At 43.4% G+C, this 21,675-nt stretch overlaps 1 protein-coding gene across 2 annotated transcripts in view; it reads left to right on the plus strand.

The window, feature by feature from the left end:
- Positions 1–21,675, plus strand: part of DHX57 (DExH-box helicase 57) — a 539,830-nt gene that overhangs the window by 62,791 nt on the left and 455,364 nt on the right. The window lies entirely within an intron of this gene.

Consider the following 21,675-nt stretch of genomic DNA (forward strand, 5'->3'; position numbering starts at 1 on the left):
AACAAAACCCAAGAAAACAGAAATATCAATTATTGTTAGCGGTACAAACAGTAACTTGTGCACCTGCCCTGCAAACCGTAACCCGGACCTTAATACAATTACAATCTTCCTGCTCTCCTAATACTTGTACAATAAATAAATAGTAGACCTTCGCAACACAGCATCATTAAATTGCAGCACAAATCCAAACAAAAAAATAATACTGTATCCATAATAATATTATTCATTATGTGTTATGTTGATATATAATGTCACCAACGATGTCATTTATGATGTGATCTGTCGCATCCTGAGTAAGCTCATTAACATTGTGTTTTTTTCTCACCCAATGGGTGGCAAAAATCTGAATTGATTTTTAAGAAAACAACAAGCATTTGCAATGCAATAGGTCTCACATTTACGAGAGTTTGAGCTTTTGGCATTGTCTGTGTTGTTTTTAAAACCGATAAATAAGGCATTGTCATTTACAATGTCAAAAGCTTAAGCTCTTCCAAATGCGAGACCTATTGCTATTTTAAAAATAGTGCTCGGAGGCTGTAATTATAGCCTACTGAGTAACAACACTAGTGACGGAGGTGTCGCCATGGGAGGTTATAAAATGAGACAAGGTGGTACTAAGGAGGGACTACTAAGCCTATTGACCAATGAACAGCCACAGTTTACAGTGGACAAAGACACAAGCCAATGAAAAATCTGGATGGAGAGAGAGCAGAGCTTCAAGTCCCTACCTGAATACAGCATGCCTCGCAGAGCAGCACATGCGCTGCCCTGGCTCAACCTAAAAAAGGATGTATACAAAACATACAAAATGCACTACAAAGAAGCGTGTTTCATTTGTAAGAATTCTACTCTAGTTAACAGGACTTAAGCCAACTCCAGTACCTCAGTCGAAAGCCCTAACCTTTTTAAATCGGTGTAAATTATATATTTTTTTAGGCTTGTAGAGCGCGCAGCTACCTCCAGCGGAGATGTCCCGGTGCTAATTGCGGAAATCAGGAGGTGGAAGCAGAATACCAAGAGTTACCTGTGCTAGGGAAGGCCAAAAAAACAGGTTTTAGGAGATTGCGGAAAACCGATTCAGTGTTGGCCTTCATGATCTACTCTGGTAAGGAGTTCCACAGATGGGCAGTTCTTACCGTAAATGACCGGCCACCTAATCTGGCTTTTGCAAAGCGCGGAGTAACAAGGAGTTCTTGAAGATTGGATCTCATGTTCCTCGTATAATGTTGTCTTTTCCTCAGGTAGTGGGGGCCTGTTTCTCTGATTGCCTTATATGCGAGAGTTAGCGCCTTGAATTCTACCCTCCTTATTACTGGCAGCCAATGCAGGCTTCGTAGATGGGGGGTTATGTGGTGTCGTATCTAGATATACCAATGAGCCTGGCGCCTGCATTTTGTAGAGTTTGCAGCTTCCTGATCAGGTAGTCTGGCAGACCCAAGTACAAACTATTGGCATAGTCCAACTGAGATGTGATCAGTGCATGAACCACTGTTTTTCTACAGTCCATGGGTAAGAGATGGAGGAATCTCCGCAGGGACTTCATTTTCCAAAAACATGAAGAGGAAAGACGGCTATCTGACTCTTGCATGAGAGGGCAGAGTCAAACTTGAACCCCAGGTTCCTAGCCGAGGACACAGGTTGAGGGGGGGGGATTGAGCTTGGATGGCCACCTTAAGTCCGAGTGAGGAGGAGATGGCTGATTAAAGAATAGAACCTCTGTTTTGTCAGTATTCAGCCTCAGACAGTTGTCGGTCATCCAGGCTGAGATATCGATCAGACAATGTCTAAAGTTTGAGAATGCTGCCTCGGAAATATCCCGAAAGGAAAACACAAGCGGTGTATCATCAGCATAGGAGATTACACCCATGCTGTTCAATTAGAGGGGCGAGGTGAGCATTAAAAAGAGTTGGGCTTAAGGCCGAGCCTTGGGGAACTCCGCAAACTATGGGACGTGGGGATGAGATGTGAGGATGTAGCAATATTTTCTGGGACCGGTCTTCAAGAAAGGAGCCAAACCATGATAGAGTGGTCCCTGTCACTCCCAGTTGGCTGAGTCTATCTAGAAGGATCATGTCATGTATGACACTGTATCGAACACTGCAGACAGATCTAACCGCACGATCATTGCACAGTGGCCATTATCCAAGGTCTCCCTGACAGTCTCAGCTATTTCCAGCAAACCTGTCTCGGTGCTGTATCCTGATCTAAAGCCAGACTGGGAGTTGTGGAGAAGTTTGTTAGATTCTAGGTGTTTGGATAACTATTTCTGTACTTCCGTCTCCAGGATTTTAGCCGGTGCCGGCAGCAGGGAGATGGGCCTAAAGTTTTTCAATTCAGCCGGATCTGCATCCTCTTTCTTGAAGATGGGTTGAACAAGTTCCGTTTTCCAGACTGAAGGATAAATACCTGTATTCAAAAAAGAGTTCTAAAGTAAATTTAAGTGGGGGTTTAATAGTGGAGCCAGAAGTTTAAAGAACCTAGCTGGACAAGGGTCTAGTGGAGACCCGGAATTAGTTTTTTCCAACTGAATGAGAGAAGCCTCCAGGCTGAAGGGTCTAAATTCAGACCAGGTATGAGGAAGACGAGAGGAAGGCAGAGGTGTCGTTGTTAGTTCCCTTGTGGAGAATGAAGAGTAAATGGTTTGTATTTTTTCTTGAAAAAATACTGAAAGGCCTTCGCAGAGGGTGGCTGAGGGAACTATGTTGCTATGCTTTGAATTAGGTTTAATGAAATCTTGAACAAACGTAAAAATTTATTTTGCGGAGTTATTTGAAGATTTAATTTGGTTTACGGTATTGTCCCTAATGAACTTACGCTTTTGACTGTGAAAGTGTTTTAATGCTATTCTGTAAGCATTTTTAGACTCTATATTGTAGGGTTTCGCCAGACCCGCTCGAGCTTCTTGCATTGATTTTTCTCAGTACGGAGTTCTGGTGTAAACCAGGGGGCCGTGGGATTGTTTCTAGCCAATATCATAGTCTTTATTGGGGCTATAGTGTCAAGGGATGATGTGACCCAGTGATTGAAGATAGTGGCATCACTGTTAGGTTCACCGGTCAACTCTAAAGGAGTATTTAGTAGAACAGGACCTATTGCATCGGGTGTAACTTTCCTCCAATTCCTTCTATTTTCATAGACCGGTTTCACAATGTTTTTGCTCTTGGTCATGGACAGGTTAAATGGTATAAGACTATGGTCTGACCAAGTAAGTGGGCTAGAGTCCTTAGTTGGAAGGGTTGGAATGTTGGTGAAAATAAGATCTAACATGTGGCATGCTACGTGTGTAGGCGTGGTGACCTTTTGAATAAGATTTTGTCCTTTAAGAGTGTCGGCCAACTGAGAGGCCAGAGTGCACTGCTCATTGTCCATATGGACATTAAAGTCGCCCAGGACTATAAAATTACGTATGTAACATCGCAAAGCTCCTGTATCTCAGCAGGTTTAGATCCTGGGGGTTTGTAGACTAGTACTTTTGCTATAGAAAAGGTGGGGGCGATTTTAATGCTAAAGGAATTTGCTTCTATCAGACCTGTTAGTTCAATTCTCTTGTGTGAAATCCCCAAGTTATTTCTTGTAATCACAGCCAACACACCCCCCAATCTATTGCCAGCTCGATTGACCGTAGTTATTTTGTAGCCTACAGGGAAGGCCATCTTGATGTCAGGGTTGGAGCTCTCTCTCAACCTGGTTTCTGTAAGAAATATGAGATCCCAATCACCGGATTCTAGTGTTAGCCAGACATCATCCGCTTGTTTGGGGAGGGACCATCAATTAATTAAACAAGCGTCCATAGTAGATTTATAGTTGGCAGACTGTGTTCTAGAGGGGGAGGCCGTATCCATGACCTTACACTTTTTTCCTTACCACTCTTTGTCGAACTCGAAGAGACACATGGTATAGTGTGGGCCCAGGCCAAATTGTATCTGTTCAATAGTGTCGGGATCCAGACATATTGGCTTTTGGCAACTATTTGATCTCGGCTCAAAGATTTGTTCCCTGGACCACACTAATCTCGAGTCTGAATGAAAATGAGCAGCATGGCTGGCTCTGTACGCGGGCCGGGCGCGGATGGCGCTGACGGGCTTGCCTTCGGCACACCCGCTGCGCGTCCTCTGACCCATCGGCTGATGTAGGGGAGCGTCCGACTAGCTCCGCCCTCTCTCAGCGCGCGATGGTGTCAGCTGTTTCAGCTGTGAGGAAGTAATTGAACTGTCCCGCCCTCCACAAAATCGGCACTCGCCGCGGTGGACCGGAGCTTAGGACAAATGAAATGTGCAATGTGCATACTACAACAGGAAGTAAGTTTAAGAACAGTAAAAATGTGTTAAAAACCACTTATACCAGATGCCCCTGATAGTTTAAAAGCGTTCCTTTTAGCACGAGTGGCAGCAGTGGCACTGACTTCTACCTCGCTCCGCAAAAGTTTCCATGAAGGTCTCCACAGTTTAGAAGAAAAACATTTAAAAAGTGTTTTCCCATCCATAATCTCAGTACAAGGCAATTTGGTTTATCCTTGTTTGCTGGGTTAAATGTGCAAAATGGCGTTCTAGAGGCTTCATGTCCCAAGGTACAATGCTTTGGAATACTCTGCCAATTGGAATTTGTAGAGAACTATCCCTGCTCAAATTTAGAAAATCATTTTTTGCTAAGAAAAAGCCAGTGGCGTACCTGGCTTCATGTCTCTAGGAATGGTTTTTTTCAGCGCCATGAGACTCCAGCTGGAGTGTAGTTAGCGTTTTACATTCCCCAAAATAAATAAATAAAAATATGGGGAAGAGAAAAAATAAACCCTCCCTTATGTGAGGCAGAGGGTAACAAACACCACCCACACTCCTAGGCAAGATGGAGCAAGGTAAAACATTCTCTCCTGTTTTAGGCAAGGGATGAAAGACAAACCCCGTTCTAGAATTACAGAATGGGGAATGAAAAACAGGGAGCAGATGATACAGGAGGCTTATAAAGGTTGCATAAGACACTTTAGAAATAATCTGTGCAAGCCTTTGCATGCATTCAAACACATAAAACCTGATGTGCTTATCAGTGCTTTTGAGATAGATTTGATTAATTCTGTCTGCTGTTTAGCAAGGGGAAGGATGTTTTGAGTTTTAAAGGACCGAAGAACCGGTCTATGCGTTTTAGAGGGCGTGGGATTTGTACTTTGTGTTTATTTATGAAAATGATGGCAGGCTAGATGCCTTTTTAGGTCTCGCCTGTCGATGCGCATGCGCATCGAGCAAGCGAGACTATAGGGGCTCATCCAGACTTTATCTAACTTGCAAGGAATCGTGGCGATTCCTTGCAGTGCCCGTGACTTTTAAGCTCAATGCGCATGTGCATTGAGCTTAAAAGCGCGTGCACATGCCCCCAGCCGCCTGCCTTGCCTACTCTCTCTCACAGCCTCCCCCAGCTCCGCCCCCTCACTACTTGATTGCACGGCCGCTAGGCCGTGCCTCCCCTACTCTCCTCCCCCCTCCTCCTCTCCTCCCCTGCCTGCCTGCCGCTAGGCCGTGCCTCCCCTACTCTCCTCCCCCCTCCTCCTCCTACTGCCGTGTCGCACCTCTCCCCTCTCCGCCCCCTCCCCTGCCAGCCGTGTTACGGTGAAAGGCTTGTATTCTCTCCCTGCTCGTCATTTCTAGCATGTTTCCGTCCCCACCGCCATATGTTCACCTCCTCTCCCCCCTCTCCATCCGCCCTTCTCATCTCTTTCTGGCCTCACCTCGCACCTTATTTTCTTCAGGACAGTCTGGATGCTTCACAGCTCCTCTGGCCTCCCTGCCCCCTCCCCCCATTTGCTCCCGAGCCGCATTTCTCCGCCCCCCCCTAATCACAGCAATGCCAAGAGCTTGTTGTTTACAGGAATCCTCTCTACAAACCAGCACATTTATTGCAGCCAAAGCAAGTATCTTTACTTTCCAGGAGGTTCGTAATGTTCATGTTTGTAATCGTACTCCTTGCTCTACTGAAAATACTTGACGGCAGAGAGCAAAACAAACTGGACTCCAGGAATTTTACAATTCCTAAAGCGGACTTCATTTACTTATTTATTTAATGCGCTTTTATATAGCGCAAACATTACCCGAAGGTGTCCTTCCCCTCCCTTGTTCCTCCCCTCCTTCCCGCGTGCACCATGCAGTCCTTCCGCGGCTCACTTCTTTCCCCACATTTCTACCTGGGCTGCTTCTAATCCTGTGACCACCCTCTCCACTTTGCTGTCTCTTACTCCACGTGGCCTGTCTCTTTTCACTTGTTCTCTGACTGCCTTTGTCCCAGTGCCTCCTGATGCACACCACCACACACGTCACTCTCTTGACCTCTCTGCGCAGTCTCTCGTGCTCCTTCACTCCTTCCGCTATGCCACTTCCCCTCACCATTCCATTGCACCTACTCCTCCCCCCCTCCTCCTCTCCTCCCCTGCCTGCCTGCCGCTAGGCCGTGCCTCCCCTACTCTCCTCCCCCCTCCTCCTCCTACTGCCGTGTCGCACCTCTCCCCTCTCCGCCCCCTCCCCTGCCAGCCGTGTTACGGTGAAAGGCTTGTATTCTCTCCCTGCTCGTCATTTCTAGCATGTTTCCGTCCCCACCGCCATATGTTCACCTCCTCTCCCCCCTCTCCATCCGCCCTTCTCATCTCTTTCTGGCCTCACCTCGCACCTTATTTTCTTCAGGACAGTCTGGATGCTTCACAGCTCCTCTGGCCTCCCTGCCCCCTCCCCCCATTTGCTCCCGAGCCGCATTTCTCCGCCCCCCCCTAATCACAGCAATGCCAAGAGCTTGTTGTTTACAGGAATCCTCTCTACAAACCAGCACATTTATTGCAGCCAAAGCAAGTATCTTTACTTTCCAGGAGGTTCGTAATGTTCATGTTTGTAATCGTACTCCTTGCTCTACTGAAAATACTTGACGGCAGAGAGCAAAACAAACTGGACTCCAGGAATTTTACAATTCCTAAAGCGGACTTCATTTACTTATTTATTTAATGCGCTTTTATATAGCGCAAACATTACCCGAAGGTGTCCTTCCCCTCCCTTGTTCCTCCCCTCCTTCCCGCGTGCACCATGCAGTCCTTCCGCGGCTCACTTCTTTCCCCACATTTCTACCTGGGCTGCTTCTAATCCTGTGACCACCCTCTCCACTTTGCTGTCTCTTACTCCACGTGGCCTGTCTCTTTTCACTTGTTCTCTGACTGCCTTTGTCCCAGTGCCTCCTGATGCACACCACCACACACGTCACTCTCTTGACCTCTCTGCGCAGTCTCTCGTGCTCCTTCACTCCTTCCGCTATGCCACTTCCCCTCACCATTCCATTGCACCTACTCCTCTACCCCCCCCCCCCGCCCCCAATCTCTGGCTACGCCTCACTTCTTCCACATCATTATTTCCCCAGCCCTCCCTTTGCTCCCTCTCACCATCTGTAAGCATCTTCAGGTGCATTCTTTGCATGCCCTGTCCTCACTCTCCTCGTGTACCCTCTAGAGCAGCACTCTCTTTTATAATGTTCTCTCATCCATTTTCTTCACATCACTTCTCTTTGCCTCCCATTTCTTACAATATTCCACCCTAGAGTCCTCACCCGTCACTCTTTCTTTCCTACCCTTCTTACGCATCCACATTTCATTCTTGTCTCTCTTCCCTCTGCTTCTCCTTTCTCTTCTCCCCTCCACTATTCCCTCAGAATCTTTTTCCCTCCTCCTTCCTATGCTCGCTCCCTCACCCTTCTCCCGCCCTCCATGCCCTTCACTTCTCCAGCCTCCTTCCCATCCTCTCATCCTTATCTCATTGTTTTCGTCCCCTCCGCCATCGTCTCTTCTGTATCTCGTTATCTTCTCCACTCTTGCCTCATTTTCTTTATTTTCTCTCCCTATGCTTATCCGTCCTCATCTCCTTCTGTTCTCCCCACCCCTCTTTCTCATCTTACGATGTTCTTTCCTCGCCTTGCAGCGTCCTACTTCCCCTCTTCCTGCGTAAACCCCTTCTCTTCCCCACATCTGTTTTATTCTCTCCCTGCTCGTCATTTCTAGCATGTTTCCGTTCCCACCGCCATATGTTCACCTCCTCTCTCCCCTCTCCATCCGCCCTTCTCATCTCTTTCTGGCCTCACCTCGACCTCGCACCTTATTTTCTTCAGGACAGTCTGGATGCTTCACAGCTCCTCTGGCCTCCCTGCCCCCTCCCCCCTGATCTCTTTCTTGCTCCTCTCCTCTCCAGCCTCCTTTTCCTCTATAGTCTCTTTCCACTCCCATCTCTTTTGAGTCTGTCTCTTCCACCTACATCCTCGCCCTTATCTCATCCACCCTCCTTTCACCACCTTCCATCCTTTTCTCCTGGTCCTTCTATCCAACTCTTTATCCTCTCACCCCCATCTCTTTCCTGCCCACTCCCCATGCTTCTCCATTTCTTCTATTTTTTGTGCCTTCTTCTCCTCTGATTGTACTCGTTTTTCGTGCCTTCTGCTCCTCTGAAGGCACTCATTTTCTTGCCTTCTGCTCCCCTGATTGCACTCGTTTTTTTCTTGCCTTCGGCTCCCCCACTCCATCCATCCATCCATCCATCCCCCCCACTCCATCCATCCATCCCCCCCATTTCATCCACCCCCCCACTCCATCCATCCCACTCCACCCATCCATCCCACTCCATCCATCCACCCCCCACTCCATCCATCATCCATCCATCCCCCCACTCCATCCATCCATCCCCCCACTCTATCCATCCATCCCCCCACTCTATCCATCCATCCATCCATCCATCCCCCCACTCCATCCATCCATCCCCCCACTCCACTCTATCCATCCATCCCCCCACTCTATCCATCCATCCATCCATCCATCCCCCCACTCCATCCATCCATCCCCCCACTCCATCTATCCATCCCACTCCATCCATCCATCCCCCACTCCATCCATCCATCCACCCCCCCCACTCCATCCATCCATCCACCCCCCCACTCCATCCATCCATCCATCCCCCCACTCCAACCATCCATCATCCATCCCACTCCATCCATCCATCCATCCATCCATCCCACTCCATCCATCCATCCCACTCCACCCATCCATCCATCCCACTCTATCCATCCATCTATCCACCCCACTCCATCCATCCATCCATCCCCCCAATCCATCCATCCATCCATCCCCCCACTCCATCCATCCATCCCCCCACTCCATCCATCCATCTCACTCCATCCATCCATCCCCCCACTCCATCCATCCATCCATCCATCCCACCCCATCCATCCATCCACCCCACTCCATCCATCCATCCATCCCACTCCATCCATCCATCCCCCCCACTCCATCCATCCATCTCACTCCATCCATCCATCCATCCCCCCACTCCATCCATCCATCCATCCATCCCCCCACTCCATCCATCCATACCCCCACTCCATCCATCCATCCCCCCACTCCATCCATCCATCCCCCGACTCCATCCATCCCTCCCCGCCCCACACTCCATCCCTCCCCCGCCCCACACTCCATCCCTCCCCCGCCCCACACCCCATCCCTCCTCCGCCCCACACTCCATCCCTCCCCCGCCCCACACTCCATCCCTCCCCCGCCCCACACTCCATCCCTCCCCTGCCCCACACTCCTTCCCTCCCCCGCCCCACACTGCATCCCTCGCCCACACTCCATCCCTCACCCACTATGCGCTACCACAGCATCACTGAACGCCACAGCATCACTCGTCGCCGCCACAACATCATTCAGAGCCACCACAGCATCAATCTGTGCAACCATTCAACAACAACTGATTCAAATATGTTCTCTCAATGTTTCAAACTTTATTACAAATGTCACAAAAAAATGTTAATATTTCACTTCTGTTCTTGTATTTTCATCACAATAAAATACACTAAACATAATCTTCCAAAAAGTTATTTGCAAAAGTTTAAGCTATTGCAATTAGAAATGACAATAACTTTTATTTAAGTATTAAATATTGGAAAAAATACAACCCATTGTTATTTTTAATATTAATACATCTAAGTCATGTAAATACAACACATATTGCATTACAAATGCTATAGGTGTCACGTTTGCAAAAGTTAACACTATTGGCATTGTAAATGACAAAGTTATTAATTTCGTTATTTTCAAAACAAAAACATAAATAAAAAATTTGTCATTTACAATACTAATACCCCTAACTTTACTAATGCGAGCCCTATTGCATTGCAAACGTATTATTTATAACATTTTTAAAAGATTGTGATTTGTCAGATCAATACATGTAAGACAGGGGAAAACTAAACATGTACCTTTACTAATGCCATAGATGTAACATTTGCTAAATGTATAGCTATTGGCATTTCAAATAACAAAATTAATACTTTTATAATTTGTAAAACATAAACAAAAATTAAAAAATATTTACATTTACCACACCAAAATCTTAAACTTTTCTATTGCGAGACCTATTGCATTTTCAATGCTTGTTGTAGTTAGGAAATGTGCAACGCTGTTGTCTGCAGTAGTAGACTAAGTGGTAGTAAAAGAGAGGGGCAGGGCCAAGCATGGAGTTTTGAGAAGAGAGTTTACAACAAGCATTGGCATAGCCAATAGGTCTTGCCTATGTGAGAGCTGTTTGTGGTGCCAACATTCTTTAGCCATATTGTAGAGCAGTGTAGCTGCTGTGCAGCATGATTTAGTTATATAAAAAAATTTAAAAAGTGATCTGACATGAGAGGCTAAAAAAAAGTGCCATTATGCGGCCTCGTCATAGCTCTCTTTTTTATTATGGTGGATTGGGGGCGAGGCCAACACAGACCACAGAAAGGTGTGGATGGGAGAGAAAAGACAACAAGGACAGTAGTAGGGTGGGATGGAAGAAGCTGCATGGACAACGAATGGGTGGGAGAGGGATGAAGCAACATGGACAAAGCGGGTGGTTGGATGACAGAGAAAGAAAGAAAGAAAATAGTACCTCAATCACAGCGCCAGCAACGAAGGACAGTACTCAAAATAAATTAAGCAATCAGTAATTGGCCCATGAAAGAGGAAGTGAAGCAGACCGCTCTGCCCAATCAGGAGGCAGCAAATAAGAGTGGCAATACAGCCAACAAATGGTAAACAATAGCTCCTTCTAATAAGCACTATCTCTCGTGAACAAGAGTGCATTTGCTGCCACAGGCGAGACCTAAAATTCAGGGTTTCAAGATGCTCTCATTTAAGGGACCGAGTCCTTAAAAAGTATTGGGATCTGTTCTGTTTAATCTAGGAACCATTAGGAACTGACCTTTGAACTCTTTACGTCCTTCCTGGCATGAATGCATTTGCTTTGTCTACTCATGGACATGGGAAAAAGGTTTATTTGGTCAACTCTAAAAGAAGTGGAAAAGCCAGGCAATTTTTTGATTTTGTCTCTGAACTGCTACATTGTGGTAGTCTGAAAATGTGTCACTGCATGTTACATAATGACTCGTTAAAAGTAATTATAGAAGGGTTGCACTATAGTTCACAGTGAGAGGCCATCATGCACTCTCTACACCTCTGAACCTCTAGTGGGTGTGTTCACTGTCACAAAGACACCTACTTGCAGCTTTGCCCTTCGAATTCTGTTAACCTCCATTTTTTAATTTTATTTAATTTTTGGGGGTTCGAACGGCCATCCTCTTGGCATTTTTCTGCTGCACTTTGAGAACACGTAGACTCTTTTATGGGAAGTGAAGGTATGCTGTCTGGCCTTATAGACCAGGCACTTCCCAGAAATGGGCATGGGATTGGCACTTCGGCCTATCTCAGTAGTGCTGCTCCCATATCTCCAGTTCTCTACCTCTTTTTTTTCTTTTCTTTTTGTTTTTATTCATGATGCAACCTTCTGTACCAATTCCTTGTTTAACAGATTTTTTAAAAACTTTTTTTATTACAAGGACATGGTTCACCTACAATCGGGGCAACGTCTATACTACATTAGATCCAATGACACATTATTAAAGTTATCCAGGTACATAGTACAGTCATAGCCCAACAATACAGTTAAAAAATAAAACCAGAGTAAAACCAAGCGGCGGACGGATACATCACAACCATACTGTTTACATGATATAGTATCCTTCATTTACGTCTATCAAAATGGGGGGGGGCATGTATACTAGGACTAGTGAAGGACCATGGGGAGGGAGAAAGTGAGGGAGGGGGGCAAACAGTGGTTGCCATTCAACGCGACGCGCAGACGGATTCAGACGTCCTCGCTCCTTCACTAAGTGTTCGCTACGGCGACACCCCTCCCTCCGATCATTTCACCGGTTAGTGTAGAAGATCAATTACAAAGAAACCAAAATCATTTCTCCAAGCATGACCATGGAGTCTGTTGTCTGACATTCTCCTCCCCCCCCTTGAATGGACCGCTCTAAGGAAGTATATACGTAGAGTCAGGCTGTCCTACCTTCCTCTTTTAGTCCTAATCAAGACCCGACACAGATGCACACAAATCTGCGCATTTACATAGGGTCGAAACATCGATGTTCTTTTCATGTATCCGTCCACACAGAGTCTCAACGAAACATGTGAATAATTTATCCAGTTGTGACAATTGTATTCTAAAGTGGACATTCATGATTTAATGTTTTGTCTATATGTATGATTATTTGTCACTTCTTTCAACTGTACAGCACCCCGTCACCAGTCACGACCTATTCACTCAATGTATACATAGACCATGTGTTTGTTTGTTTAGGACAGTTATTCACAAAATTGTGAATTAACTCACTACAAGTTTATACTAACAAGATTTACCTTAAGAACCATTGTGGTCAGTGTGTCTCTCCTTATATATCCTCCACTGGATAAATTGTTTTGATTTGTATTAATTACAGGTTGTTCAATTTATTTGTGATCCCCAACAGAACCATTGTTGTTGTTTAGTTTCGATACCCAGGTTCTGAGGGTTACTGGGTTACCCCATTACTTCTAATGACTTCCCAGAAATGGGCATGGGATTGGCACTTCGGCCTATCTCAGTGGTGCTGCTCCCATATCTCCAGTTCTCTACCTCACACAGATATATTTTTTCTTTTCTTTTTGTTTTTGTTCATGGTGCAACCTTCTGTACCATGTCCTTGTTTAACAGATTTTTTTAAACTTGTTTTTATTACAAGGACATGGTTCACCTAAAATGGGGGCAACATCTATTCTATATTAGATCCAATGACACATTATTAAAGTTATCCAGGTACATAGTAGAGTCATAGCCCAACAATACAGTTAAAGAATAAAATCGGAGTAAAACCAAGCGGCGGACGGAGACATCCCAACCATACTGTTTACATGATATAGTATCCTTCATTTACGTCTATCAAAATTGGGGGTCCATGTATATAGTAGGACTAGTGAAGGACCATGGGGAGGGAGAAAGTGAGAGAGGGGGGCAAACAGCAGTCACAGTGACCCACAACATGCAGCCCCCAACACACAGAGCCCCTCCAGGCACACTCAGCCCCTGCCATCCCAGATGTGCCTCAGTCCTCCACTGGGGAGGACACCGACCCATGTTATGAGAGGCAGGTATGATACAATCTGCTGTTAAGTCTATCTCTGTCAAACTATCTAACATACCCACCCAGATTTCTTTTAAGTTTGAAAATAGAAGTTTGTTGAAATAATTATGCAATTAGAATTCAAAGAAACAACAAACTGATTAAGCATGTCTTCTCAAATATGCAATGCAGAACACCATCAGGAAGAAACGTATCAATTCTATGTCAACCTGAAAACATCTGTAATAAGATCTAAACTGTATAAAATAAATTAATTAATATTGAGATCAATTCACGGAGGTTTAGGCACTGCTTCATTTCTAGGATTATGTAACTGTGAAATACGGGCAGAAGTATTAAAAAAGGTAGTTATGGGTAGCCCCAACAGATCTCCTTTAATAGCGAGTGCAACTGGATAAACGTACGCTCTATCAAGTCTGTGATTTTAACAAAACTCCATACCACCAAGCCTGAAAGGATACCTGAGAAGCATCCTTCCAGAATTTCGTAATTTGTTGAAAAGCAACAGCCAGAAGTAAACCTATTATATAAAAATCCTTGGATTGGGAAGTCCAATAGTCAGAAATACTACCTAGAAAAATTTTATTAAAATTAAATGGGGCTTGCGTGTTAAAAATAGTATTTATCTGTTGGCAAACTCTCAACCAAAATTCATGAATAGGAGGGCATTTAAAAAGCATGTGTTTAAGATCTGCAGAGGGTTGAGAACAAGATCAACAGTTACAGGGTACTGCAGAATCTATTTTATATAATGTAACTGGGGTGATCAAAAGGCGGTTATAAATAAAAAATAAAATTTGAGCTGCATTAGCCGCTCCAGACGATTTCCTTATTTTAACGCAAATTTTATTCCAAATTGGGATGGAAAAAATAGTTAGCAGCAGATCGATTTCCCAAATATTCTCAACCTCTGTTTTATTTCTGTCTTCCGCAACAAGAGTAAGATGCTTATATAGTTGGGATGCAGAAGGGAAGATATCCAATAAGTTATGAATAGGAGCAGGTAAGGGAGAGGTCTGATCAAGAGAGATTTTGTTATAAGAGGATTGAGTTGCCGAGATAAGCACTTCATATGAATCTCAAAAGGAGAAAAGCGGCTGTACTACATTACTTATTTATTTTAATAGAGGTATTATACCAAATTGATGAGTTCCAAAATTGATCCTTAGGGGTTTTATAAGAAATAAAGATGGGAGATAAAACTTTGCTTGTGTTCTTAAAAATCGGAAGAGATAAGGGTCTAGAAGTGAAAGACAATCACTCCATCAGGGAAAAAGGATGCCAAGAGAATTTTTCGAGATCTATCCATAGAGGAGAAAGTATAGAATAATGTTCTTGTAATGAAAGCGATGTTTGTTTAAGACAAAAGGCTAAGTGATATTTATGGAAATCTGGAAAATTAACCCCCCCCCCCAGATATTTTAGTTCTTTAAATTTAAAAAAGCGACATCCTATGTTTTTATTAGTCCATTAAAAATTAGATAAAACATAATATATATTTTTATATTGGGTCTTTGAGATATTAACTGGCATATTTGAAATATGGAATAATATAATAGGTACTAGCATCATTTTTATAGTGTTGAGGCGACCCCACCAGGATAAAAACAAAGGATTCCAAAAAAATATATGCCTCAGAAGGACTTAGTGTAGCGTTTTCAAATTCAAGGTTATAGTATCTTTGATTGTATCAAAGAAGCACAAACCTAGATAATTAATCTTATCTGGATTCCAATGAAAGGAAGACAAACTAAAATCGGCTTAACTTATTTAGAGGGAGGATTTCACATTTGTCTGCTTTTAATTCATAGCCTGAGACAGAGGCAAACTTCTAATAAAAAAGCTGGTAAGGAAGTTTGTGGATTAGAAATAAAAAGCAAAATATCATCGGCTTAGACAGAAAATTTTAGCTGAGTGTCCCCCATAAGCAAAACCTGTAATCAGTGGATTAGAACGAATCTTTATTAAAAACGGTTCCAAAGCAAGTATAAATAATAAAGGGGAGAGCAGACAGCCTTGCCTAACGCCTCAATGAAGACGGAAAAAAGGAGACATTAGGCCATTAACCAAAATAGATGATTTAGGGGAGGAATATAACAAACAGCCACATGCATCAAGTGATTTAGGAATCGCAAACGGTGCGAATCGCAAAATTCGTCCGTTTGCGATTCCTAAATCACTATTTGGGATGCATCAATCAAAAATACAAGAAATTGCTATTTTTTGCGATTTCTAGAAATGCAATTGCATTTAAGGAATCGCAATTTGCGATTCCTTAAATGCAATGCATGACACCTAAAAAAATTGCGAATTCGCAATTAGAAGGAAAAAATTACCATGAGGTTGGACCTCATGGTAATTTGCGAAAAATCTGAAAAATGCAATTTTGTGCATTTTTCAAACTGTTATGTTGTGCACACACATGTGCATAGATTTATTTCAGTGGTGCAACGGGGTGCACCCTTGAAATCGCAATCTCAATTTGCGATTAGCTAATTGCGAATCGCAAATTGAGATTGTCTTACCATTCATTCCTATGGGCCTTTTGGCCCATAGGAATCAATGGGAAGGGATTCCTTAATTGCGATTTGCAAATTGTGAATCGCAATAAAGGAAAAATAAGGAATCGCTAAAAAAATTGCGATTTTTTTTTTTTTTTTTTTTTTTTTTGATGCATTGCCGTTTGCGACTCCTTAATTGCGATTCCTTAATTTTCGCATTTAAGGAATCGCAATCGGCAACAATGATGCATGTACCTGAAAGAAACATAATTAATAAAATTAGGACCAAAACCAAACCAATGAAAGCGTGGAGAAAATAAAAGACCAACTAACTCTATCAAACGCTTTTTCCGCATGCAAAGAGATAGCTGCCAAAGAAGATTCAAGCGATTTGGATTTACTAAGCACATTAAAAAATAGTTGAGTATTATCCGAAAGGTGCCTACCTTTGATAAAACCACATTGTTCTTAATCATCTTTGGGAAGGAGACATATCGATGCCTCTTGAAAGGAGCCACCCGATGTTTGAGAGGATATAAAATAAAGGAAGAGTTGGTGTAGTTTGGATAACAGAAATGATGAAAAGTAAGAATAGAATTCAAAGGTGAAACCATCAGGCTCGGGAGCTTTGTCACATTTAATTAAACGAATAGCTTTACAAATATTCTGGATTAGAACATCCTTTTCCAATATGTAAAAATCAATGTCATGGTGTGAAGGCAATGGCCTGGATGATAAATAATGAAGAGGATCTTGGGAATTAGACTGAGACTCCGGGATATATAGGGCCTGATACAATTTTGTAAATTCTAAAAGTATATATTTATTTTTGTGTATATGTTGATTAGTAGAGGTTAAAATAGAATCGATTTTTGTACGTTCTTTTTTGATTTTAAGATAATTGGCAAGAAGTTTCCCTGCTTTATTTTGATCCCCATAATATTTCGCACTAGATTTAAGTAGATAAGAATTGGCACTTTCTGTATAAAGTGTATTAAACCCAAATTTAGCAGACACTAAATCATTTAAGATAAGTTCCGAGTGAGAATTATAAAAATAATATTCTAATTGCTTAATGCTTGAATTAAGTACTTGAAATTTATTGGAAGTAGATTTCCGTTTCTGGGAAACAAAGTTAATAATAAAATCTCTAGAAGCAGCTTTAAGAGCATCCCAAATAATTTAAGGAGATAGGTCAGGGGATTCATTTTCTTTGAAAAATGTGTTAGCAAATTGGTCAAAGGTATGTGTAAATTGCAAATCTAGGAGGAGAGAATTATTAGTCAACATCCTGTGAAAGAGATTATATAGTAAGGCGCTTATGACATACAATAGCTAACCCATTACGTTTCCCTGATCCCGGAGGAGAAAAAAACAAGAGCCTAAATGTTTTACATTCCATGAGAGAAATCTCAAAGCCATCTATAAAACAATAATACATTCAGAGACTAAAATGCAGGCAGTAATAATGAACATTCTATGAAAGCAAAATAAAATAACAACAAAAGATACTATAGTATAATCCTGAAAGTGTAACAATTTATCAGAGCAGATTGCATATGAGGCAAACATTGAAATCAGAGAAGAAGAGAGAGAAAAAAAGACTAAAAGACAGAAAAATAGAAGAAGAAGAGCTGATATACACAAACAAGCATTGAAAATGCAATAGGTCTCGCAATAGAAGAGTTTAACATTTTTCGTTTTGCAAATGGATGAGTGGCGTTGCGTGGATGAGTGGCGTTGCGTGGATGAGTGGCGTTGCGTGGATGAGTGGCGTTGTTTGTGTGAGTGGCGTTGCGTGTGTGAGTGGCGTTGCGTGTGTGAGTGGCGTTGCGTGTGTGAGTGGCGTTGCGTGTGTGAGTGGCGTTGCGTGGGTGAGTGGCGTTGCGTGGGTGAGTGGCGTTGCGTGGGTGAGTGGCGTTGCGTGGGTGAGTGGCGTTGCGTGTGTGAGTGGCGTTGTGTGTGTGAGTGGCATTGCGTGGTTGAGTGTCTCGTCTTCATAAACGTTGGACAGAGTAGCGGATTGCCTCGTTGACAAAGGCCACATAAATTAGACAAACGGAAATCCAGGTAAGCACACACTGACACGGGAACTGAACAGAAAAAGACAAGCATGCACATGCATTAAAGGACATACACACAAGCCTATGAAAACACATACAATGCTAAACTAAAGCACTAGTTAGTCAGATGAGACGTTATGCAAACCTTCTTTACACAGTAATCCCGCACCAAAATTAAATAGCAGGGCTAGATTTTCCTAGAGGTTAGAGAAGCTATGTGGCCTTTAATTGAGATAGATGGCCACGTATGACAACTCCATGTTTGTTCTGGAGTGGTTTATTGTCCCAGGAGAGCCGCAGAGTCTCATGTGAAGCAGAGGGTTGAGGAGTGTCCGCATTTTGGCAGCCCCTTTATAACAAGCATGAGATGGGACCCGAAAACACTGGAATGAGAAGGGGCTGAAAGGAGCTAGTGACAGAGTTCAACTGGAGGAGAGGTGGGCAAAAACAATGAAAAGGTGGACAAGGGAGGAGAGAAGGAAAGGTGACAGAGAACTGCTGGAGGAGCAAAGAGGAGAAAAGAAATGCGACACGGCGGGCAGGGGAGGGGGCGGAGCGGGTAAAAAAAAAAAAACAAGACGGAGGGAAAGGCAGATAAGGGGAGGGGGGAGGAGAAATGCGTCACGGCGGGCAGGGGAGGGGGCGGAGCGGGGAGAGGGTGTGAACAAATATGTTTACTCACAAGTTAAGTAATTTCACTTCATACCTTCTGGTGCTAGCACATACAATTACATTAAGAATATTACAGTGAGTGGATTGATTTTGTTACGGTAATTTTAGCAACATATCCTCTTCGAGCAGCGTTTTCACTAGACTTCAATGGAATTAACAATATTTGAGGATTCTGTCAATTATTCAATCGTTTTAAGGTCTGTTTCTTTCTGATGTAAACAACGAGAACACTAGCAAAGGAGTAAAACGTGATGTGTGCGAGTGATTAATCAATGCTTGTACTGCGTCTGTGTGGTGTTTCCTGGTGCGTGTCTGTCCGTTTTCCCGTGCATTTGCAGGCAAAGGGAGCTTAACCCCAAGCATGAGATGGGACCCGAAAACACTGGAATGAAAAGGGGCTGAAAGGAGCTAGTGACAGAGTTCAACTGGAGGAGAGGTGGGCAAAAACAATGAAAAGGTGGACAAGGGAGGAGAGAAGGAAAGGTGACAGAGAACTGCTGGAGGAGCAAAGAGGAGAAAAGAAATGCGACACGGCGGGCAGGGGAGGGGGCGGAGCGGGTAAAAAAAAAAACAAGACGGAGGGAAAGGCAGATAAGGGGAGGGGGAGGAGAAATGCGACACGGCGGGCAGGGGAGGGGGCGGAGCGGGGAGAGGGTGTGAAAGCAGCAGGGGACTGGAGTGCGGCTGAGGGAACTGATGTGCACGCGCTTTTAAGCTCAATGAGCATGCGCATTGAGCTTAAAAGTCACGGGCGCTGCAAGGAATCGCCACGATTCCTTGCAAGTTAGTTAAAGAGTGGTTAAGCCCCAATAGTCTCGCAAGCTCGATGCGCATGCGCATCGACAGGCGAGACCTAAAAAGCACTAGAAATAAACAAGAACTTGATAAAGATCTTCTGAAAAAAGAACGTAGAAGAGGGAGACAGAAATGTGATGAAGCAAAAAGGAGAGAGCGAGACAAAACCCATACGTAAAATATAAAGAATAACATACCAGAAAGAACACACAAAATTCGAGGGTGGTGGAGCCGCATAAGGGAAACGGTACAACAACCGGAGCTCTCGGAAACGGGCACAGGAGGAGGGAGGTATATCATCAAAAACGTAAGAGGAGTCAAATATATAACTTATGACAGTACCTGGGAAACAGAAGAAGAAACAAGTTCTACAAATATTAACAAAAACAATAAAAAAACATATAAAACATATAACCAGGACTGTATTACATACTAACAAGAATTAGTGAAGTAAGTTAAACAGTAAGTCTAGTAACATCAATATCTTCTAGCCTACAATTGTCTTGAAATCGTTCAAGAAGACAGGGATCTTCATACGTCGTGGTCTTGTTCTTATACGTGACTTTAAACAGGCAAGAATGGATAAGACCGAATCTGGAATTGATGTCTGAAAATTTCTTCTGTCTGTCCGCTGTTGCCTTGGCATAATCTTGGGAATAGAAAAGGGTAGAGCCATGCCAGGAGAATCTACCCTTGACCATGACTGCTTGCAGGACCTTCAACAAGTCTGTGTATTCTAAAAAATACAAAATAACTCCTCTTGGTTTATTCGATGAAGACACAGACTGTGAAACATGACCTAAATGATGAGCTCTCTGAATGTTCAATGTCGGAGATTCAGGAAGATCCAGGAGTTTTTTGAGAAATGATTGGAAGAAGGAGAGAGGATTAGGGCCTTCAAGTCCCTCTACTAAGCCGTAAATATGTAGATTGTTGTGTCTGTTAAGGTTTTCAAGGTTCTCAATCTGTTTTTGAAGATGCAAGATCTAAGATTGCATAGAGGTGACTTGATTGGCGACAGAATGGAAAGACTCCATTTTGTTTTCTAATTGAACAACTCTACTCTCCATGTGTGACAATTTATCATCCAGTTGTTCAAGGTGAATATTGGTCTCTTCCATGTAAAGTTTAAGAGCTCGTATTTCCTCAAGGATTATTTCCATAGAGATTGAAGGAGGAGATCTAGTTGGTGAAGGCAGGTCTTTTTTAACCCTTTTCCTAGATGAGAGGGCTGATGTGCCCAATAATTTGGATACCATTTTGGAGCTAGGAAGTGGTATACTTGAAAGAGGGAGATTTGATACTGCACCTTGTTCTAAATTCACCATTTTCTCTTGAAGAACGCAAAAAGGGTTGAAGTCAAACACAGATGAAGAAGAACTATGGACAGAACGACAAGTAGGCTTTGTTCTCCCCTTACACAAGGTAGCATAAAAGGGACACATAGCCATAATATTGAGGAAGCCTCACGAGGTGCACAGCAGAGCAACAGAAATGATAGCATACACTTTATGCCAAGAAATTACAGTCTCAGGGAAGAATAAGTGAAGCAATATTGAAAGAAACACCAGAAAATCTCCAAAAATAATATAAGCTACCTCAGGACCACCAAGAAGATATAAAATAAGTAACTCCAATGTAAAATATTATCTTTGAGCATTAAATACAAGCAGGAATTAAAACAATGGAGGCTTTCATGGCTTAAAAAGCCCAATGGTATTTATATCTGAAGTGAAAACATCCTTGCGGCAAAAACAAGATGGCGGTCACAATCTCTGAGGGAAACACCACGATGCAAAAGATTGGAAAATGCGGTTTCCCGCTTACCACAAGGCACCTGTTAAAGAAAGAAAACAGGTGGAGTTACTTTTTTTTTTTTCACCAACTTTATTTATTAGTTGGTAATCTTCAACTTGTGCAGGTAACTTCATTAAACGACACCCCGTATCTCATGCTTAACGACAAGGTCGTGCTGGGATACGAAGAAAAAGCCTGCCGCACTGCGATGTATCTCACAGTGGAGCGGCCACTCCCGTCCGTGTCCAAGCCACCCACCTACATTTCCAAATCTCAGTCGCTGTGGTCATCAGTGCGCACCGTCCGGAGTTTTCCCCTTCACCTTGCCCCACTCACGCAAGCCACCCATCCAT

Source organism: Lissotriton helveticus, chromosome 6 (genome assembly GCF_964261635.1).
Source record: "Lissotriton helveticus chromosome 6, aLisHel1.1, whole genome shotgun sequence".
NCBI lineage: Eukaryota > Metazoa > Chordata > Amphibia > Caudata > Salamandridae > Lissotriton > Lissotriton helveticus.